This window comes from Aedes aegypti, chromosome 3 (genome assembly GCF_002204515.2).
Source record: "Aedes aegypti strain LVP_AGWG chromosome 3, AaegL5.0 Primary Assembly, whole genome shotgun sequence".
NCBI classification, from domain to species: Eukaryota; Metazoa; Arthropoda; class Insecta; order Diptera; family Culicidae; genus Aedes; species Aedes aegypti.
Genome location: NC_035109.1, coordinates 386,982,056 through 387,006,633, shown reverse-complemented (window position 1 = coordinate 387,006,633; position 24,578 = coordinate 386,982,056). Strand labels below are relative to the sequence as shown.

Genomic DNA, 24,578 nt, shown 5'->3' with positions numbered 1-24,578 from the left:
CACGTAGGAAATTGGAATACCGAAATTTAAACAGTTTGCCTTATGAAAGATGGAACGATTATTATAAGACGTACGCTTTATGTATTGTTTTAGCTTCAAACCATATCAAGGCGATAGGCCGACTGCAAGGTTCTTGGTTCGATTCCAGGTTGCCGCGGAAAGGTTTTATGTTTTTAAATTTTGGTTTCTTTAGGCAGATCTATGAATTTCAACGCGATTTATTGTGGCGAATTTCCATACGGAGTTCTTATGTATTTCTGTGGTTCATTTGCCTCAGTGAGTGCTAAACTACCGTCCTTTAGCAATCAAAGTCACTAGGATAACCCCTCTACTGACAGTATCATTTTGTTTACCGTCGTTGGGGGTGACAATGGGTCAAAAAGGGATATGTGCTATTTATTTTTTGAATAACTATCGCAATTTAACTCCAATAAACTTCAAATTTGGTGTGTATGTACTTTGATGGTATATAGAGAACTGTTCAAAAAATTAAAGACAAATATTTATTCACAGCGGCACCACAAGTGAATGAAAAATGACCCAATCTCACCCCATAGAGGGGGTGACATTGGGTCACTGTAATTGAAATAACTTGTTTTTAAGAATATGATTTCAAAACCATTCACAACTGAAAAATATTGACAAAAACGATGCAAACAAGACAAAAAGATATCTAAGATGTTTCACAAGTATGATAAACCCACTTAAAAGAAAGATTATACTGAAAATTGAAGAGCTATGAGAAAAAATATTTAAACCCAACATTTATCGTCAAGTTTACATAAATTTTCTTGGGTTTTCCCTTAAACTGTCTTCAAAGTCTCATCCCCATTGCTATAAAGCCCATCCAGTTTCCCCAAAGGTGTACTGAAACAGTGATTATTTTAAACCTTCACAAATAGTTAAATTTCGGTGCGACATTCCACGATCAATAAATTTCAGGCAGAAGTTGACGTCATAATCCCAGTATTTCAGCGTTCCAACTCATTTGTACTTCCGTGAGATGTTTCTATAATATGAAAACACTGATAAATAATCAAATATAGAAAAAACACCCTTTTGATAAAAATTTACGATGTTGCTGCGCATGAAACACAGTTGCTGGTTTGAGAAGTTGTCAAAATGCGTTGTATTGTTATTCAATGCACGGAATACCCAAGTAGATTTGTTTGATGTTTCAGAGATGCTGTATTTAGAAGGAATTAACACATCTTAATGAAAAAAGAGAACACCCGGCACCGTTAAATGTCAAAAAAGTGGACTTGGAATTTCATTTACTATCGTTCTTGCTTGACCCAATCTCACCCCCATTTTCAGTGTTTAAGACATCGTACCGAAAAAAAAAAATTTTTTGTGGGAAAATCAAACAGATTCCGGAAAATACCTGTGATGTGTAATGAAAAGATTTTCAACATTCTACTAATACAACGATAGGGGCAGAGTACATGCGTGATACTTTGTACAGGAGAAATTTAATGTTGTAAATTTTATCTAGTTTCAACATGCAAGTTTATTGATGTAGTACACAAAAACTACTATTTCTAAAAATGTTTATTGTTATGAATTATGTGTTATAATATGTTCCCTAACATATGTATTATTTATTTTAGTAATATCAGCGTTATTAGCTGAAATATTTCACAAAACATATTTTTCCGTTTTGACCCAATCTCACCCCCTAGACCCATTTTCACCCCCATCGACGGTACCACAAAACAATATTTGAACCACGATGACTTATTTGTTATCCGATAATTTTGTACCATTTTTCACCAGTTCTTAAAAATATGATAAAAATCCTTCGAGCTGTTTAGTGGAATACACTTTTGGGTATTCCGCTAAACAGATCGAAGATTTATTCTAATACACGACACTTAAGACGGCCTTACAGTTGAGGTCGAATACGCGTATCTGTCAAAGGATACAAACATACAAACTCTAGTGGAATTAAATGGTATAGTACTAAATTCGGTTTTTTCATCTACTTAATTCATTCATGTTTTCTATCCCTCTTGCTCTGCCTTCTACGCGCCAAGGCGGGTTCAGCTCCTACAGGCCAACGTATTTTGACAGCTACTAATATAGCTGTTAATATACTTAGCCTACAGGCTACAGAGTTCAATGAAACCGCCTTGATACGCACGCGCTCAAGAAACCTCAACCAATGTCGATGCGCTGGATCGTTTGCTGCAGAATTCTATTCACTAAATCTACACTGTGATAAATTTCTTTAGAGGTTCATTAAAATGGTTTTTTTTTGTTATGTTTATATTCAATTATTCTTTCTACTTTTTGCGATACGGAATGGTTATCATGTTTAGTTTAAAAAGATTCAAAAAATTTCAAACAAAGGAATGTACATGTTTTTAATTATGAATCGTGGTTTACGGCTAACCAGCCGAGTGGAAGTTTAACAACTACCGAAAAGCTAAACATTACATATAATTTGCAATTGGATTAGATGGACAAATTGATGTGAAGATTTGCGAAAAAGTTACACGTCTTCTCAGTGAGAATCGAACTCACGACTCCCCGATCTCTAGTTGGGGCGCGTTACCACTACGCCATGAGAGGACTCATGAACGCAGAAGTTAACCTGAATTCGATTTCAGCTCAATAATCACGTGGTCCTTTTTCGCAAAGTGCACCTCTTTCGGAAGAATTAGATGCCCATCCAAACACAACGCTTTCTATATATATCCAATGCCCAGCCCGAGAGCGCATTGTTTTTAGGTATAGGAATAGCACACTACAGTAGCCAGCAACTGCGCTGGCTGAGGTATCTATTGTCGTTTGAGAACGCCGCGACCCATTGGAAGCCCACACAATAGATACCTCAGCCAGCGCAGTTGCTGGCTAGTGTAGTGTGCTATTCCTATACCTAAAAACAATGCGCTCTCGGGCTAGGCATTGGATATATATAGAAAGCGTTGTGTTTGGATGGGCATCTAATTCTTCCGAAAGAGGTGCACTTTGCGAAAAAGGACCACGTGATTATTGAGCTGAAATCGAATTCAGGTTAACTTCTGCGTTCATGAGTCCTCTCGTGGCGTAGGGGTAACGCGCCCCAACTAGAGATCGGGGAGTCGTGAGTTCGATTCTCACTGAGAAGACGTGTAACTTTTTCGCAAATCTTCACATCAAATTGTCCATCTAATCCAATTATATGTAAAGGAATGTATTTTTCCAAACAAAAGGACTGAATTCACATGGTTTTACAGAGAAAAATGAAAAAAAAGAAACAAACCAGCATGGATTCGGAACTGTTGAATTTTCCGTAAGGTTTTTTTGTTTTCTTTGATGATTGTAGCTGCCCGTATATTTTCACTGTTACGGGCGACCACTCTTGGAGGAAATTTGCTTCTACTAGTGATCCTTTAGAGAGAGAGATACGTGGAAGTAAAATGGAATGGTTTGGCAACAAACCAGTAAGGCTGAGTCTGCTCGGTGTCGAGAATAGTATTGTAACACGAACATGACTTGCTCATTGCTAAAAAGTGTATTTTATTTCGTTCTAATGAATCTTGATCTTGTGTAGGTACATATATTCAGATGTCGAGGTATCACGTTGAGTATTTTCAAATATATCATATTGAGATATAAGATCAAAAATTGACCGTTTGGGGGTATGATTTTGAAATTCTCGTATGCACAGGAAGTTTATTATGAGACACATGGAAAAGTGGAAAAATATTGAAGCATTTCTGAAAGTAATCCTTAAAAAAGATATTCATAAAAATCTCTTGATGAAAAATGAGGAAATTCTTGAGTAATGTCAGGTGAAGCTTACCTCCAGTATGCGATACTCTGAGCAGTTATAATGTATAACTCACTTACAACGTTTACAATACTCATAAAAATGATTTCTTATTTTCTTAAATCTCGGTTAAATGACAAGCCAAAGCTCAACTCAATCTTCCACCGTACCAGAAACTCACCGGTAAATCGCATCCAGATCAAAACGAGCATCGCTGGCAAGAGGCACATCAATCTCACCCAGGCAATAAAAATAAGCAAAAGGATTTCATTTCTCCGACTGCTAATCTTATTACCTATTCGTCATTCTTTCCTGGAAGCGATTCATCCGATGATTACATTTCGCCATCATCCATCCATCGTTTGCGTTTGCTCACGGTTTCATCTACTGGCACTGAGACGACGAAGTCTTCGTCGTCCTCGTCGGAGGCATCTTCCTTGCTCCGAGTAGCTGTCCGTCTTTCTATTTGCCCAATTTATCATTTTATTAATCTTTAATTACTTTTCCATTGCCATTTTCTGTGTGCCAAGGGTTTCCCTTTTTCCCGGTTGCGACAGTCTATGAAGACTTGACTTCGCCGAGGATGCTTAGCCACGAGTCCAGCTCGGAGCCGGGCCCACTCTCTATCTAGGTACATCCCGAGCAGATCAGAGGCGAAATGGGTCAGAAGATCCTAGATTTAAGATTTTCACTGTGAGGATGGGCGCCGCACTCCAAGCCCAAGAAGAAACCAAAGCAAAGCGAGAACTTCGGTGTCGCAGCCTCAGTCTAGAGCGCTGACGGTGGCGGATGTTATCACAGTTTCATTAGTCACAATGACTCTTCGGTATTATACGCTTTCATCGCCATCTCCCGGCGATTCAAAGTCTGAACCTGCTGAAGAAGGGACATTGCCGGAGGAAAGGGTTGACAGTCCCACCACAGTGATTCGTTTTACGATGGTCTTTTTTCTGCCGTTAGCAAGCCCCCTTGAAAAGCAGTTAGAATGTATATAGAGCGCTGGAGGAGGAAGAATGACGAAGCACAGTGGGTTTGTGTTGGTAACATTTTGCCCAAAAGTCGATGCAATATGAACAATCAGTTCGATGCTTTAGACAAATTTCCCGAACACTAAATCGAAGCAGTATCTAGCCCGGGCTCTTTGATTCAAGTGAGGAAACTTTACTTTAACAAAATTAATCTAAATAATACAACAGCTTTAGAAAAAGCAAGACTTATGTTCGATGTCCGTATGGCATGGCAACATTTCCAGAAACCTGCAGGAAATTTCCAGAACTTCTCTCAGTACCATCGGTGCCAGAAATGGGGCCATGGAACAAAACATTGCCGCTTGGATGATTAATGCATGATTTGGGAAGGTTCTTCTCACGCTAAGGACGTCTGTCTACCAAAAAGTTTGTATGCGCAAATTGCGGGGGCAACCATAAGTCAAATTTTAGGTTTGCCCTTCGGGTAGGCGAGTCGTCGAGACTTGTACCAGGCTTATTAACGGTAACGTCTTTCGTTTCCGGAATTCCCTAGGTAGAATCTCCATCAATTCTCATTTTTCAGATAACGATTTCTTGCTTAATACTCAGCAAGTAAATTATAGAGTAAGGTGGGACAAAAGCTCGACCTTAGTGGTATCATCAAAGTTTCCAGACAAACGATAGCAGTAGAAATAAAATGAATACCATACAGTGAACCTTCAACTTATTGCCTAAAATTTTGCTGAACAAACTTGTTTCGAAATATTGACCAACTTTTAGTTATAACAGTTTTAAAATTGGTTGTCTTAAACAAACTTTTGCCGCACCAGTGGGGCAAGAGTTCGAATCTTTTGGAAAAATATCTTCACACTTGCAAAAAATAGAAGATTTCTCCTAATGCTTCCAAAACTCAACTAATAATATGCCCGCATAAACCAAAAGCTCTTTATTTGAAACCTTCTAGTAGGCATGTTGTCACGTTGAGCGGGGTTCCAATATACTAGTCAGATGAAGTTAAGCATATAGGGCTCATGCAAGATAAAAATTTAACTTTTAAAAAGCACATTGAAAGCATTCAAGTCAAATTTAACAAATATAGAAAATGTCGTTATCCACTCATCAAAAGAAATTTAAAACTTTGTCTTCAGAACAAGCTTTTGATCTACAAACATTTTTGGGCTAGCTGTTGTAATACCAGGAAGAGAGTTCTGTAGAGGATTCAAAATAAAATTCTGAAGCTTTTTCCCTGATACTAAAATACCAAATTAAACTCCATTAAATTCTCAATAAAAACTTGCCATACTAAAGTCCCACTGTCCGGACGAGCCGGCAGAGAGTTTTCCGGCAATGACGACGATGACGACATCAATGACACTGGCTCTGGCTCGCTATCATTCTTTTTCATCACCTCCGTTCGCTCCACTGAGTCACTTTAGCTTTGATTTAGTGACAGTGGCGTGTCTCGCTTCATTCATTGCAGTTTTATTTTGCACTCCCACTGCCAACCGAACCAATCGGGAGAAATATTATCATGGCCTTGGAAAAGGAAATCTATCACTTGTTCATCCATATGTAACAACAATTTCCACATTAGCTTCGAAGAATATATCTTTCGCCTTTAGCACTTGAAATCTTATAAATAATAATCACTTCTTACAGCTGTCATTGACTTCTCTTTTAGTTTTCAGTGTTTGCTTCAATTTTTTATTGTATGTTTTTTATATTTACATTTTAATTTTATTCTTTAGGTGTTGAGTTTCAATTTTTCAATGGATTTGTTTAAATATTTAGTATTGATTGTTACTTTTTCCTCAAAGTATTCTTCTTGTGTAACTCCTTGTTCATTTGGCTGCCAAACCAAACCAAACCACTCAGAAGCTCTTGGGTTCTGCCAGTGGTATTCCTGATGTGGATTCCACAACGGAGTGGAGCGCACTTTGACTCTGACTCTGACTCGACTCCAACTAGATGTAGAATTCTGATTGGAAGGGAATTGAAAATAGAGCTGCTGCCTTCCGGCAGCCCTAGCAGACATTTCTACACAAGGGGCACAAATGGCAATGGGGCTCCGAGACGGGCTAATCTAATTTGAACAGTTTGTCACGCTCCGGGGATGAATGGCTTTCCGACAGAGGTAATAATTTGCACCTTTCCCAAGGGGGATGATGGCTTATGGCTGCAAAATTACGTTAGTGGAATCGGTTGGGTAAACAAGGGAAGAGGATCTGTTTTCTTTTGCTGTGTTTCAGTATTTGATTAGAAGTAGAGGACTCTGAGAGACTGAGATGATAACACTGTAAATTAAGCCGTTCTTCAGTGTCTACATTTGGAGTCTACATTGGAAAGAGATTCAGTGAAGAGTGATTCGAAAGTTAATCAATAATGAACAGTAGTATTTGAAAAGTAAAATTCTTCTTCTCTCTGGTGTTACGTCCCCACTGGGATAGAGCCTGCTTCTCAGCTTAATGTTCTAATGAGCACTTCCACAGTTATAACTGAGAGCTTACTATGCCAATGACCATTTTTGCATGTGTATATCGTGTGGCAGGTACGAAGATACTCTATGCCCAGGGAAGTCGAGAAAATTTCCAACCCGAAAAGATCCTCGATCATTCGTTTCCTCCAATTTGTCCAGCACACCAATGTGCTTTTCGAAATTATCGGCGAGATCCGAGAGTGCCGAGGAAGATTCCTTCTTCAGTGGCGATATAGGGTAGATGTAGCAATAGTAGAGGCACTAAGCACGATTGAACTCATTGGCGTAAATAGAGAGGGGCCAGGGGGGGGGCCTGCCCCCCCCGAACCATGGCCTTGGCCCCCCCGAAAAAAAAAATGGAGAATAAATGACAATCAGTTTAAACTAGTTTTTAGTATCAAACACTTATGATCTTCTTCTTCTTCTTATTTGGCTTTACATCAATTATCTTGATAAAGCCTCGCCAACAATATTTCGCCAATTCCCTCGGTTCATGGCCGCTTCTCTCCATCCTCGACTGTGACCCACGCTCTCCAGGTCCTGGTGTACCTGGTCAATCCACCTAGCTCGCTGCGCCCCATGCCTTCTTGTTCCGACCGGATTCGTGGCGAACACCATCTTTACAGGGTTGTTGTCCGGCATTCTTGCAACATGCCCTGCCCAGCGTATCCTTCCAGCTTTAGCTACCTTCACGATACTGGGTTCGCCTTGGAGTTGAGCGAGCTCGTGGTTCATCCTTCGCCGCCACCTCGAAGGTATCCCCGTCTATCGTAACACTGCTTCCTAGGCGGGCCCTGTCGCGCTCCGTTCCGCCAACCAGCATGTACTTTGTTTTCGACGCATTCACCATTAGCCCGACTTTTGTTGCTTCGCGTTTCAGGCGGGTGAACAAATCTGCCACCGTTTCAAATTTTCTCCCAATAATATCCATGTCGTCCGCGAAGCAAACAAATTGTCCGGATCTCGTGAAAATCGTGCCTCGACTGTTAAGTCCGGCTCTCCGCATGACACCTTCAAGCGCAATATTGAACAACAGGCACGAAAGTCCGTCGCCCTGTCGTAGTCCCCGCCGAGACTCGAACGAACTGGAGTGTTCGCCCGAGATCTTCACGCAGTTTTGCACACCGTCCATCGTTGCTCTGATCAATCTTGTGAGCTTCCCGGGAAAGCTGTTCTCGTCCATGATTTTCCATAGCTCTATGCGGTCGATACTATCGTATGCCGCCTTGAAATCGATGAACAAATGGTGCGTAGGGACTTGGTACTCACGGCATTTCTGGAGGATTTGCCGCACGGAAAAGATCTGGTCCGTTGTCGAGCGGCCGTCGATGAAACCTTCTTGATAACTTCCCACGAACTCGTTTGCTATAGGTGATAGACGACGGAAGAGAATCTGGGATAGCACTTTATAGGCGGCGTTTAGGATGGTGATTGCACGATAATTTTCACACTCCAGTTTGTCGCCCTTTTTGTAGATAGGGCATATAACGCCTTGCTTCCACTCCTCCGGTAGCTGTTCCGTTTCCCAGATTCTGACTATCAGCCGATGCAGACAAGCGGCCAACCTGTCCGGGCCCATCTTGATGAGTTCGGCTCCGATACCATCCTTTCCAGCGGCTTTGTTGTTCTTGAGCTGTTGAATGGCATCCTTAACTTCCCCCATCGTGGGAGCTGGTTGATTTCCGCTGTCCGCTGTGCTGACGTAGCCATCGCCTTCGCTGTCCTGACCTTCTGTGCCTGTGTTCTCTGCGCCATTCAGGTGTTCATCGTAGTGCTGCTTCCACCTTTCGATCACCTCGCGTCCGTCCGTCAAGATGCTCCCATCCTTATCCCGGCACATCTCAGCTCGCGGCACGAAGCCTTTGCGGGATGTGTTGAGCTTCTGATAGAACTTCCGCGTTTCTTGAGAACGGTACAGCAACTCCATCTCTTGGCATTCCACCTCTTCCAGGCGGCGCTTTTTGTCCCGGAATAGGCGGGTTTGCTGTTTCCGCTTCAGTCTGTATCGTTCCACGTTTTGCCGCGTACCATGCTGCAGCATTGCAGCCCGCGCTGCATTCTTCTCCTCTAAAACCTCCTGGCACTCCTCGTCGAACCAATCGTTTCTTGAGCTCCGTTCCACATATCCGACAACGCTTTCGGCAGCGTCGTTAATGGCTGCTTTGACTGTCCTCCAGCAGTCCTCAAGAGGGGCCCTATCGAGCTCGCCCTCATTCGGCAACGCTGCCTCAAGATGCTGCGCGTACGCATTGGCGACATCCGGTTGTTTCAGCCGCTCGAGATTGTACCGGGGCGGGCGTCGGTACCGTACATTGTTGATGACGGATAGTTTTGGGCGCAGTTTCACCATCACCAGGTAGTGGTCGGAGTCAATGTTGGCGCCACGATAGGTTCTGACGTCGGTTATGTCGGAGAAGTGCCGTCCATCGATCAAAACGTGGTCGATTTGCGATTCTGTCTGCTGAGGCAATCTCCAGGTGTACCGATACGGGAGGCTGTGCTGGAAATAGGTGCTACGAATGGCCATGTTCTTGGAGGCGGCAAAATCTATCAGTCGTAGGCCGTTCTCGTTCGTCAGCCGGTGGGCGCTGAACTTTCCAATCGTCGGTCTGAACTCCTCCTCCTGGCCAACCTGAGCGTTCAAATCTCCTATGATGATCTTGACGTCGTGGCTTGGGCAGCGGTCGTACTCGCGTTCGAGCTGCGCGTAAAATGCGTCCTTGTCATCATCAGTGCTTCCGGAGTGTGGGCTATGCACTTTGATTATGCTGAAGTTAAAGAATCGGCCTTTGATTCTTAACTTGCACATTCGTTCATTGATCGGCCACCACCCGATCACGCGCCTTTGCATATCACCCATCACTATGAAAGCTGTTCCCAGCTCGCGTGTGTTGCCGCAGCTCTGGTAGATGGTATGATTACCTCTAAACGTTCGCACCAATGCTCCTGTCCAGCACACCTCCTGCAGCGCTACGATGTCGAAACCGCGGGTCTTCAGTACATCGGAGAGTATGCGAGTACTTCCAATGAAGTTGAGAGATTTGCAGTTCCACGTACCGAGTTTCCAATCGCTAGTCCATTTTCGTCGCTGTGGTCTTTGCCGATTGTTCCGGTCCGTATTCTCTCGTTGACGTTCCTGTGCTGATGTGTTTTTACGGTTGGCTTGCAGGGCCTGACACCAACCCCCTAGATTTCCGGAGGACCATTCCCCCTAAATGTTCGGAGGGCCATAGTGCGCAGTTTAGCTTAGAGTCCTTCTCTGGCACTCGGACGATGATCAGCCGCCCCTGACATGGGGAACAGACGCTGTTGTGAGCCGCTCCTAAAGTGGAGTACAGACGCTCCAGGTTTGCAAAAGCAAACCCCCCCTTCCCTGTCAGCATACGACCAAAGTTCCCACCGGGGGTTGGTTACCCGATCTTCCCCAAGGTTACTCGTACCCACTTATGATACTAGACGCATTTAATGTATTTTGAATATGAATTTATGGATGATCATTGTTTGACAGGCAAAAGCAATATGTACTTTTAAAACATCACATACTGCCATACTGTTTCCTTTTTGTCTTGTTTGTTTTAGAACTATACGAATTGACTTGATCCATTTGTAGTGGTTTTGTTAATTAGAAGACCAAAGTCTTTTCATATTTTAAAACAAGCTGCGATATTTTGTGATCATTTATCTAGAACGAATCGTTGTTACTGGAAAATGTTTGTGTATGAGAGTTATGGTAAAGTTCCACAAAAAAAAATCTCGAAAATAAACAATTGTGCAGTAAGCGTAGCAGTTCGTACGTAGACGACAGTGAAGCAGTTGCATTCAAATGTGACAGCAAAACTGTGAACATTGAAATTCTTTTACATATAGCAAGATAGTGGCGGTTTCGTACAAAAAACCACATCGAACCATGTAAAATCGTAAATGTCGCAACAATTTTCTATGCTATGTTGACACCAATTTTCTGAAGTTTTTTGATTTGGAAAGATAATAAGACCGTGTTACTATTTGTTTCTGTAGAATAAATGTAAACCTTATTCATACTGAAGATTGTTTTAAGACACGATTTTTGTTTGTCTTTGTTAACGAGATTTTTAACCCTGGGATAATTCATTTCGAGAAGAACAGCTTCACTTCGCTTCCAAATGAAGTTGCCACTATAACTTTTTTAAGTCATAAGTGACTATCTCCAGAATGGGAACTACATCAATTCGGTTCAGAGATGTTATTTTCGTTATAAATATATATGCGTTATTTGTAACAAAAATAGATAAAAATTGTTTCTAGATTAATGATAAAAAATCGAATGTTTAGGATTCGATTTAGGATCTAGCTCAAATCAAATCAAAGCTTATAAATGCTATGGTGTTCAAGTAAGAGACTTTCGCTACAAATATCATTAGAGTCGATTGTGATTTGGAAAAATAATGGCTATTTGTTGTTTTTTGACGTAAACATTAAATTTTTTATCAAACTTTCATTGCATGAAAATAAATATGGATAAAATCTTCTTCGATTTTTTAAGGATGCTTTGAGGTGTATTAGTAATTACATAATTGCTTGGAATCAATTTTTGGCCCATAGTGTGGCAAAAGTTCGAATCAGCGGGCTAAAAGTTCGACCCATGATATAATCTAGCAAATAAATTTACAAATTACCCCAAATTCGCATATTATCTTCAAGTTTAGCGAAATTTGCCTGATCGTGCGAAAAAAGTCACCAACATTTCACATTTTCACCTAGTTTTGTAAAAAACGTTTTTTTTTGGGCTTTGGGCAATTCTTTGATGAAAAATTAGAGTGTATTTATCTGTAAACATAAGTTTATATAAAGTATGTCTATCGTAAAAGTGTCGAGCCCCACCGATGGGGCAAAAGTTTGTTTAAGACAATCAGCGAAATTGTAGCAAATATGCTGAAGGGACCCAGATAGCCGTAGCGGTAAACGCGCAGCTATTCAGCATGACCAAGCTGTGGGTCGTGGGTTCGAATCCCACAGGTCGAGGATCTTTTCGAGTAGGAAATTTTCTCGACTTCCCAGGGCATAGAGTATCTTCGTACCTGCCACACGATATACACATGCAAAAATGGTCATCGGCATTGTAAGCTCTCAGTTGATAACTGTGGAAGTGCTCATAAGAACACTAAGCTGAGAATCAGGCTCTGTCCCAGTGGGGACGTAAACGCCAGAAAGAAGATGCTGAAGGTTCACTGTATGGTATTTATTTTCAACTGCTATTGTTTTTATAAAAAAAAAAGATTATACCACGGTCGAACTTTTGCTCTGCCTTACTATGATTGGATATTAATAAATCCATGAGCAAAATACCTTCCATCCCTTTTTTCAAATAACTGTTATCGTACGAATTTTCTGACAACAGCTTCATTTGAATACAAAAAAAACTTATATCCTTCAATATGATGGTAGCCAAGCAGCTTTAGGATTTAAAGTTTTTAACTCTAACAAAAAAAGGTATTATTCAATCCTATGTTCAAATTTTGTGTTCGAGAGGTTTAGAGAAATGAATCGTTTGCTACAGAAATGCTGAGCAACAATAATCCATATTTTCAAACTAGCAAGCATTTTTTTTCAAAGGCTTGGGTGATACATTTAAATTTTTATCTTATTTTAATACTTTGCAAACATCTAGTTCAAATCGAATTGGAAAGGTAAATCCTGATAACAATCTGCTTTTTAATCCTTGTATTCTATTCGAGATCTAAATATAAGATTGGGTTGAATACGTCATCTTGGCAATATAAAACGAAAACATAGATTTTTAAATAAATTTTTACTATTTTACCATAAAAGTGACATTTGGTATCTAAGAAAATTGATCAGTCGGTTTTGGTCAATTTTTAGGTTTTCATCTACCTTTGTATGAAAGTACACGACTATAATCGGTTCACAAATATTATCGAAACAAGCATTGTTAAGTTATCTAAATCCTTTACGACTTTTAACTCTCATGAGAAGGGGCCGTGGCCCCCCTCAAGCCTGATGGCTATTTACGCCCATGATTGAACTTCATTTAACCGCCAACATTTGAGGAGCGCAATTAATGTACATGTTAATGTTGTAACGGGAAGTAACAACCATCGACTTAATGAGAAAAAATATTTCATCGCAGTAACCCACGGCATATCAGTGAAAAATAATACCGTGCCTTTAGTAGTGGTATATATTTTTGCAATTTCTCACCGTAATAGGCTGTTTTTCATCACGCCAATCTGTCATGAAACGGCCTACTTTCCTGCACTGAAGTAAGCAGTGCGGGAATAGTCATTACGCAACTGAAACCAGTGTTGTAATGACTCATTAAGCAACGGTTTTCCATTACGCAACTGTTTTTAGTTGCGTAATGAATCTTTACACAACAATTTTTCAGAAATTGTGATGAAATGATGGTGAATGTATTCTGATACACTTTCTGATACCCTAAAGTGGTCTTCTACGAAATTGCAAAAAATGTTTGTGTAACTCGTTGCAGAACTCGATTTTTACAGCACTCGTCGTAATTATTCTACTCGGCAAGCCTCGTAGGATAAATTTACGACTCGTATTGTAAAAACCATCATTTTGCAACTTGTTCCGTAAACTACTATAATTTGTGTTTCTATAGTTGCGGCATCCGTTGTTTTCTTATGGGATTCTCCACTGTACCGCAATTATTGGTACAAGTAAGAGAGTTTTTAGCAATTTTAGTGATATTTCATCAGTTTTAAAGCAATTTGAATGCTCCTTTAAACTATTCCGTGTATAAACAAGCCAATACGTCGATTGGCAGTATCGGTTCTGTGGCTAATGTAATAAAATCAGGCAAAACGGCACTACCGCAACTATAGGAACACTTACCCTACACAGAAGAGCGAGTAAATGTTTTTTTTTTTCTATTTAGGAAGTTGTTATTGTCGAAAAGTCGCTTCAAGATGTCCCGAGCAATACAATAGTTCATAGCAGTCACTGTCACGGTGCGCAAATCCGTTTTTAGGTATTGAAATTTTTGAATGGTGCAGAATTGTGGATTTGAGTGGATAAGTGTATTGTACAAATCATAGAAATTCATCCACTCATCAAAATTTCCTTTAACTCTGGAATTTTGAACTCTGGGAGTCGAATAACTAATGCGTGGAAAGGTGGAGCAACGGAAGGTGAGGTAATTGACGACGATGTAGACGGTGAGTTACTCAAAACGAGATTGGGGTCAACCGATAATACCAATTTTCGCCTTTTCCTCCGAAAGTTTTTCGCTTAGCCCATATTATAATTAATGGACCTCATGAAGGGGGCAGGATCCGTCACCAGTTTGAAAATTTCTTAAAGCCGTTTTTTTGTTCAAAATCATGAAGGTTTCCATGAAAACGTGTTAACTATACATATTTTATTCTCCAGCGAAAGCACAATGACAACTTTTTCGTCAAATAAATTTTAGTTTTGAACGGAAAACCTGCTGTTGAAGTTTCGGGTTGATTACGATAAAGGAAAATTCGGTCAGAGGCGTGTCCTGCTTTTGTAGCTGAAATTTTAATTGAAGTTAATCCGTATCAGGGTTATATTTTTCGTTTAAAGCCCCATTGAGCTTTGCAGAGCCGAGAATGCCATTTCGGCGAGTAATCAAACGTTTGCACTGTTTAGTGGCTAGGCTACCTCTAGCAAACATTAAGAAAAAAAATCATAAAAATGGGCTCTAATTTGCTTTTTTTTCAGAAACTTGTTCTATTCAGATCAATGATGGATACTAGCACTATGTAACCGTTCGTAAAACTTTACTAGAGTTCAATAGCAAACTCGGTGGCTTAAGCGTCACTCTCAATTAGAAACCACCGGTCGTGCTCAGATTTGCCTGACGTTTACACGCTAAGCCTGCTCAACGCAGCGCATGTGTTAAAACTACACAGAATGAGGCAAACAATGCAGGACTCTCTGGCTGAGTGAAAATTCTGTGTAAGTCGCACTCATGCTACGTGTAACCAATGTGTTGGCCATTGGCTGTGCGCGGATCGATGGAAATGGAACTGTCAGTCATCTCCCGCGCGGCAGCAAACAGTTGGCCGTTGGTAAGATGGGGAGTTTTCAGGGATTTTTTTTCCAGCGAAAAGGCTGAAGATGGTCGCAAATGCGGAAGTTTTTTCCCCATTTGCTTCTGCTTTGGCTATTCGAATGAAAAAATTTCTGAAAAACTTCAAAATCGAAATGTTTTTTTTAATATTTTCAGAAGAAAAACAAACATGGAAGCGAATTCCGCATTTCAAGCGTTCCTCCTCTGTGCGCATTTCACTCATTCGATTTGTTTACCACCGTTTGCACAAAACTGTGTACAGCCCCCTTTGCACAGAATCTGTGCTGCATGAAGAGAGGCCGATTTTGTGTACTCGGCACTCATTTCTGAGCGGATGAAGTTTAGCGTGTCCTGCATTGTTTGCCTCATTCTGTGTAGTTTTAACACATGCGCTGCGTTGAGCAGGCTTAGCGTGTAGAGACTTTTTCTCTCTGGGAGAGTTTTGAACGGTTCTTGGTAAACAACACCAGAAAATCAAACGCAAGAATGACATTTATTTCTCCACAGCCTTAAAGTTTCAGAGAATGCAGCAGAGGATGCTTACTCTAATGAGCTATCCATCAAACATTTTAGTGGCATAAGAGGTGTAAAAATCACCCAAAAGCTTAATAAACTAAGTAGCTGAATAAACTGTTGTTCATCTATTAATGTTACTTGGGTAATAAATGGAACGAAATGTAATGTAAGTTAGAGAAAAGTTTTACTTAAGCATAGTTAAACGTACGCACTTAGATTTTTTTCACGAGCTCGGCTGTGCGAATCTCAGTTTCCCGATTTTAACCAAGACTCAGCTAACAATTTGTCCGGTTGCTTAGCAACGAAGCACGATTTACTGATACTCGGCTTTTATTTACTGAGATCCCAGCAAATTCGGTTGCCGACTTCTCGGCTGTGCAGATCTCGGTTAAAATTAGCCGAGATTCGGCATTCTAATTTAAGTGTGTAACGTAACCGAAAATGTGACTGATCTCTCTTCAAAATCGATCTCAGCGATGGCGGTAACGTAATGGCGGCCAAGAAGCCGACCAGCGTGCAAAAATGGCCAAAATAACGTTGAGGAGAGAGTGGCGACTGGAACGGCAGCATCCGATTTCGAAAAACAAGGGTGGAACGGCGATTTCGCCGAATACCCGGGACGATCCGCTCCTTCCAATAGAGAAGCACGTACCCAGTGACTCGGTTTCGCGTACCTGTCCGCTAATCTGAGCGGGGAGTAATGCAGCCCTATCTTTGGGTTAGGATCGAGATTCGCGGCGTGTAATTGACGTCACGCTTTGACGAATCGAACTTTCAGAAATGGGTCCACCAGAGGTGCAATTGGCGACCGAAGGAGGAAAATTCGCTACAAAAGTACTTTAGCGACTTCACTCGCGCCTTCGTTTAGCTAGGGGGACATGGGGCAAGAAGGACACCCGGGCAAGAGTGCCACCTCTAATTTCACGTAGTTCAAATCATTTTCTTTTTATGTTTAACGCAGGATAAGTATAAATTGAGTACTAATTGAGGGTTGTGTAAATATTACAGTTAAAAATGTTTAGTACAAAAAATTACAAAAATGTCTTTAACTCAGCAACGTAAAATATGCGAAATTATATAAGAATGTAAGACTGGAAAACAAGGTTTGACCCCCAATAAATACAAAACATATTGATTTTTCCGCACAGTATTATTATGTTCAATTGTTTAATAAAGCTGTGAGGATTTTTTTTTTTCGAAAAAGTCCTTTTGACATTAAATTTTACTTATATAATAACAGTATGTCTTATGGGGCAAGAGGGACACCGCAATTTTCTCATATAAAATCAAATGAACTTTAATTTTTCTTGTTTAATATTGCATTCAATTAATGTTTCCTACTAAACAAAATCAAAATAAACCATCTTGGACATTCAAAATGGTTTCTGAAAATTTTTACTATTATTGTTACAGTCAAATAAGATAAAAACTAAATTAATTTCGTAAAATTCCTTTTTAACTATAAGTCAACTTTTATCCCTCAGTTTTTATCTGTACTTACTCTACAATTTATCCTTTAGACGGGGAAACAATAATATACAAAATTTGTGGCATTTTGCTCTGGTGGTCTTCTTGCCCCGTGCCTCGTTTAAAAACCTCATAAGAAGGGACATTTTCAAAAATCTCAAATCATCATGTGTTTCTTATATTTTTGAAATCTATCGATAACATCATTTAGAACAAGAGCTGAGCTTGCCCCTACACTGGAATTATCTTCAAAAATTGTGCTTATCAACCATGATTTGAATCTGTATATCTTAAGGTGTCCTTCTTGCCCCCAGCCCCCCTACCTTCCAAAAGGCGGGCCTTAGCACCAGTGCTGGAAAAGTTCGCATCACGAAGCAGCTCACGAGTGTATACCAACGCATAACAAACATCACAGACTCGGGATCTGGCTAGGTGTGAGTAAGCCCGCACCCGTCTGCTCGGGAGAACATGTCAAAAGAAGTAGCAACAAGCTCGCGAGCGTTTACTCGCGAGTAACCGAGCAAGGTGTGATTTATTATGGTTTTGACAGACAAATTAATTGTATTACCATCATATCGATAGTAAACTACTAGTTTGTAGTCAAAAGCCCTTGAAAACCATAAATCTCGGAGGGTAAGCACCTTTTTTCCCAAAAGCACAATATGACTCTGAGCAGCTCCGAACACGTTCGCGAATCACTTTTTGCTTCAGTTACTCGGGAGCCGACAGATGCGAGTAAGCCAGCGCTCTGACGCTCGGGAGCGTTTGGTTTTGTTTTTGTTCCAGTTCAGATGAAGCGTTCGCCATTTTCCATCACTGCTTAGCACTGCACACGGGTCTCGAAGATGCAGTCAGTGACATAAGTTAGTAACCAAATGCTGTATTTCCATACAAAATGCCCAAGTTTGCGATGCTGTATCTCAGCTTCTGGTTGTCCGAATTGGCTGAAATTTGGATGACGAACTACAAATAACTGGAAATTTTGCCTGTAAGGGAATTATTACATTGCAGTTATTTTACATTGAATTTCAGAGGGTTGTTCAAAGACTAAAGTAAGTAATCGAGAGACTTTTTAATTTAATTTGAAAACGGTAAGTCGTGGAATGTTAGTGTGTTCTGCAAATTTGTGTGACTTCTAAAATTGAACAACTTTGTGGAACAGACAAACCACCCACAACTTACCGTTTTAGAATTAGATTAGAAAGTCTCTCGGTTACTTACTTTTGTCTTTGAACAACCCTCTAAAACTCAATGTAAAATAACTGCAATGTAATTATTCCCTTCCAGGCAAAATTTCAAGTTATTTGTAGTTCATCATCCAAATTTCAGCTAATTCAGACTACCAGCATCGCAAACTTGGGCATTTTGTATGGAAAAACAGCATTTGGTTACTAACTTATGTCAATGACTGTAACTGACTCCAGATTTCTCGACGAACGGACTACCAAAATTTACGATTCGGCGGGGACGGATGCCAAATGCCAACGTAGAAACCCAGTCGTACAGAAAAAGCGCAGGGCACTGCATGTCCCACGCGAAATCACATTAGTTTTAAGCTTTCAATTTCATAAATCAATATAATTACCTTTTTTCGTGTAAATAAACTGAATAAAACTTTCTGCGCAGAAACGCGAATAATGTATGGACCTCGTAAGAAATACACAAAACGTTTAAATAAACTTATCACAAAAACTCACTCACTTACTTTTACCTTTAATATCAAAATAACTTTACTCCAGTGGTCACCAAACTGCGGCCCTCGCAAAGGTTTTGTGCGGCCCGCGAACACATTTTGTATATTAATGTGAAGTGGCCCGCGTGTTAAATAAGAGAAATAACGAGGCTTATAACCGGAGAACCTCCGGTTGGGTCGAGCTCAGAACAAATAATCTTCTTTGTATATTTCGGCGTTTTTTATTTATAGGGGTTATCGAATACAGTTTTCCTATGAGACAGCTGGAGCGACATCAATAAATGCATCCTTTGCAGTTTTACAAAATTGGGTATTTCCGCCTAATACACATAAAGCACTGCGGCCGGTACGGGTTTCGCTGTGCGAAGTAAAAAGTGGTAACGAGTAGAGAGGCTGAAGTAGAGACACAGAAGGTGTGCTACTTTAAGCGTAATTATAATTTGCTGCCTGTGGGATATGTATGTAAATTTACTATGGGTTTGTTCTCATGCTACAACGGCTTAAACCAGCCGACGGTGTTCGGGAGTCGTGGGATCGAAGCCCACCAAAACGATTCCATTATTTTTCACAATTTTTACATCTCAATTTGTCCAAATTGAATTTTGTGTCTACGATCTTCAGATTTTTGCAACTATGTTTTCAAAAATTGATGATTATTATTTAAGAAAATAACTGCAGGGTTTCATTATGGATGTATAGAAAATAGACTGTATTTATCAGCTCAGGAATAACCAGATAAGTGATAGAAGCTTCTATTTGATGCAAAACTAAGGTGGTTTCGAGGTTTTTCTTAGAAGTAAAAATTTAACTCAAAATTCACAACTTGAATCCTCAAACCATTCGAGTGCATCGAAATGCGAGGATTTTTGCTGATACAGTAGATTTTCGATTTTATCACTGCTCGTTTTAATAACGCTTCAATATATCACTCTCGATTTTAGCACGGTTTTCTGTTCTATTTTATCACGTCTCAATAATAGTATGAAATTCATACATTTTACATTGAAAAATGACCCTTAACAATCAATATATATCTATTTGACCCATCGCCTACATGCTTTTCATTTCATTCGCCTAATTTTTGCAACATAAATATCAATTTTTGATGGAAATCATATAGGAGAAAGATACATTTTTATTTTATTACTCTTTGCTATATCACGCCAAAAAAATTTAGGTCCGTGATATAATCGAGAAACTACTGTACTCTTTTTTTCTTACTTCTATGCTCAACCTTATTGACACTTTAAAATAACTATTAAGTGACCCGTCCAAACAAAACAGGCCTCGCGGAATTGTGATTGCAATCTTTTTCATGGAATTTTCCCCGTTGTGTTTTGTGTCGCACCTTCCTCGCTAATTTTTATTGCTTCTCTGCTTAGTATTTTTTCGCTCCCTTGCAAAGAGGCAAGAGACAAAGATTGCACGCTGGTCTAGAGCGTGCTATTGAAATCTTTTGGTGCTGCGGAGTATTATCAAGCCTGTGAATAATTCGAAATCTGTCTGAGACCCTATCTCTTAAATATATCTTGAATTAAAAAAGCTTTGGTGAGCCAAGGCTTTAAAATTAGCTGCTAGTGTCTATAAATTTCTTCGCTTCGCTTAAAATCTTCGCATCGGTTTATTGATAAAATTTTTGTTCCTTCGAAGCAGTGTTTACTTCAAGATTTATGAGCATCCAAATTGAAGGAGGGATTCCCTGAAATCCCTCCTTCAATTTGGATGCTCATAAATATGCCCAGACATATCTCCGACGCGTATTTATTTGGAGTCTGATTTTTTTGATGGGACAATACTTTCTGTATTTTTTTGGTTAAGATCTTGATTAACAAGAGATTCCCGAAGGATCACAAAATTCATCTCCGTGTTAATAATTTTTTTTGCATTCTCATTGAAAATTTATAATTTTTAAGCTGAGGACCACTGCTTTACGCCGAAATTCAACTGAAACTTTAACTTCGATTAAACTAAACGTATCAGAATACTCGACTCGTGCACTTCTGCTTTCCAGCCAACTTCGTAGTGAAATAATCGAGTCGAAGAAATTCTTGCGCTAGGAAACTACCTCTTCTGACCATTCAACTATTTAATAGTAAAGAAACTATTGTAGAAAATCGCGCCAACTGATTCTGCACGGCGCGTGGTAGGTATGGCAACAAATCTAAATTAAGCCTGTAATCCTACCCGTAACGCGGGTAGATCACCTTTTCGTGGTGCGTTACGGGGTCTACCAATTTGAACCCTTGTCTCATCTTGTTTGTCGGGCTAGGGTAATATGTTCTGGTAATTCAAGGATTCGCGGTACAAAGTCCTTGTTACTGGCAACAGTTTCTGAAAATTATTCTATTTTACCTAGCAGATGGTTAAAGACTCGGAGCTGGTCAGTCCCGAGACTACACTTGAAGCCAGGATAACAATCATGAGTGTTAACTCAACAAGAACTGTAAGTACTGGTAATTCAAGGACTCACGTGAATTCTGATTACTAAACAAATTTTCTAGCTTGATTTGGTTTTGCTGCTAGCATAAAGCCCCTTTTTTCTAGTTTTTTTTTCTGGGACTAAACTAAAAGCGAAACAAGGATGTGACTAGAGTTCCGTTGCATGGTCAAATATCAGTAGTACCGATTTGATTCCTCAGAAATTTAATCGATTATGTTTGCTAAGGGGCGCGCCTTCGCTGAGATGTAAATTTCTATGAAGGGTGTAAATAGCGGGACCTTTTCATCATAGTCGATTTTTATCAATATCTGAGGAATCAAAACAAGAACTGTACAGAAATCAATGCTTCATTACCAATGGGAAACTGTTTCTGCCTCAATTTTTCATTACACTGAAAAGGGATTCTTCCTTTTCTATGGAACAAATAAGATTATAATTTTTTTTATTTATTCAATTATTCAGTATATAACTTACATTTTCATCTTAATACTATATATTTTCTCAACCGGGAAGATTGTCTTTGGTTGCTAACACCAGAAGATTTTCGTTTCTTTGTATTATTAAGAACAAAGCATGCTGTATTTTATTGCTCTAGATAGTATTTAGATGAAAATGTAAGTTATATACTAAATAATTGAATGAATAAAATTTAAAAAAATATTAGTCTTATTTGTTCCATAGAAGAGAAAGAATCCCTTTTCAGTGTAATGAAAAATTGTGGCAGAAACAGTTTTTTTCAGTTTTTCTAAGCGGTGTAATTTTTCATGAAAAATATCATCCATTCCGACTTATACTTCATTAAAACCAATCCCATATCTTTTTTTCAGATGTTTTAGAAAATTTGCAATTGCTTTGATAAAAAATCTTTGTTTTTCCGATGCTTCGATTGAAATATGGGGTTTCAAAGAAAAGGCTTATATGGTCATTTTCCACAAAAATGGCCATTGCTTAAAAACGAAAAAAAGTACTTCTCAAAAATATGTTTTTGAAAATTTTCCACGAGTTGGGGCATAGTTTTTTCGGCTTTTCTTTATGAATTTTCTCAACGGTGGAAAATTTTGTGGAAAACTTTTTCCAGTTAATGTTTTTTTTTTATTCCTGAGAAAATTTGCTTTCATTTTCATGAAAAAACTTTGTTTCTACGATGTGTCGTTCTTGAGTTATGATTTTTCAAAGTAAGTAGTGTTAGGGGAAAACAAAAAAAGTCTAACTGAGTTTTCCAGGAAAATAAGCGACCCTGAATTTTTCTCAATTTATTTTTTATTCTTATATTAATGAGCCCTCATATGGTTATACACAATATTTCTCTAAAACATGAAACAATATGAGAATCGAAAGTTTTATGAACTTTGTTGATAAGTATTGTTTCAATCATGTATCTCAAAAATTAGACGTGCTATGACATTCTTGGAAACGGCCATGAATTCAGTTATTACAAATAAGGTAAATAGCGGTATTTTGATGCTTGGACTAAAAAGTGTTTCGTAGTGTAATAGCTGACTGATATAGTCAAGAGAGGGCCAAAAGTATTATTTTAAGTGTTAGCCGCTAACAACCAAGCATTTCCTGAGAAAATCCAAACACATTCTAAATGATTGGTAGATTTAACCAGAGTTGCTGTACTGAAAGCTCCAAAAGTGTTTGGGTTGCAGGGGTTTCAAAACAGTCACATATTTAAAATTTAACTCCTAAATTTTCCAAAGGTTTTCCTGGGTGTTAAGAAGTGCCACTTATATTATTTGATTTATTATCTGGATACCATACACTTTTGGAAAAAGGATTTTATATTGAGAAATGTTTATAAAGTAAAAACGATACTTTTACTATGTTGAATAACGTGATTCGAAAAATAATGTACATATAACATTGGGGCGGTTTAAGAATTGAAAATGTGTGAGAATCCAATCTCACATATGTTCCTTACCATCCTTACAATAAGAATAGTGTTTTGTAAAATTTTCACCCTTCTAGGTGGTGATTTAAAGGTGCCCCAAAACAATGTAGGCTTATATGGAAATACTATTGAGAAAATTTTGAGATATGTTCCAAACTCGCTAGTACTGTAATGTATGTTCAAACTTATTATCCCATAGTAAAAATTCATCCTTCAAACCATAATTAAGAAATTCGCTGAAGAGAAAATTGAATCCGACGGATAGCAGAAGAGATATTCATGAGTTTGTTTGCTACTATTCAGCTTAATATATAAGATTATAGCCCTGCAATGTACAAAAAACTCAATCAAAATAAGCAATCAAAATTAGCTCAAAAGGGATTTATTTATTCTGCAACATCCTTCATTAAGCTTTACAGAATGATTTTTTAATATGGGATGATGAGTTTCTACTTACATTACAGTACAAGCGTGTTTGGAACATTTCTCAAAATTTCTCCGTATTAATTTCCACATAAACCTACACCACCTAGAAACCTGAAAAATTCACAGAACACTATTTTTCATGGAGAGAATGGAAAGAAGCATAAGGGAGATTGGATTTTCAGACATGTTTAAAATTTGAATCGCCCTAATATTAAATTCCAAAATTTTATTGAACTCGTGTGACACTTAATAGGTACAGGAATAAATGTCCGAAAGTTTTCAATAATGTTTTAACCTTCTAACCTATCCTAAGGCTTATCAGTAACCAATTTATTGGACTAAATTTATCTTGGAATCAACATTGTTTTTCACTAGGAATGCGCCTTTTGGTTTGTATTTGGTCGTTTCCCTTAACTCCAGAGATGTTAATCTCCGATTAGCCAAGCGATGATCAATCAATAAAAATTACAATATCCAATCCTCCCGTTTCGCACCCAATCTAATTATCGAACTGTGTAACATCTCTTTTCATGAACTTCCCGGAACATCGAAACAAACACCATTATCCACAACAACCATCACCCCTTTTCGCAATCGGATTCAATCTGGCAAATCGACATCATTTACAACATCGTCAATGGCAACGGGGCGGATCAACTGCCATCATCGCTTACAACCGGCCCAACGAACCCCGCCCCTCTTGCTCCTCGGTTTTCTTTTGTGTGACACCCGACCGAATCAATATCGATAAAATCAACGTCAAACGACTAAAACCTCGGGCGCACACGATGTCATCGATTCGCAATGAAAACGACGGCCCCGACGACAACGAAAAAAACCAATACCATCTCGTTCCACTTATTGGCCAACGCGCGCGCGGATATT

The 24,578-nt window shown here is 39.2% G+C and overlaps 1 protein-coding gene across 1 annotated transcript in view; it reads left to right on the top strand.

Annotated features, from left to right (window-relative positions):
• LOC110679354 (roundabout homolog 1-like) overlaps positions 1-24,578 on the top strand; it is a 491,376-nt gene that overhangs the window by 422,950 nt on the left and 43,848 nt on the right. The window lies entirely within an intron of this gene.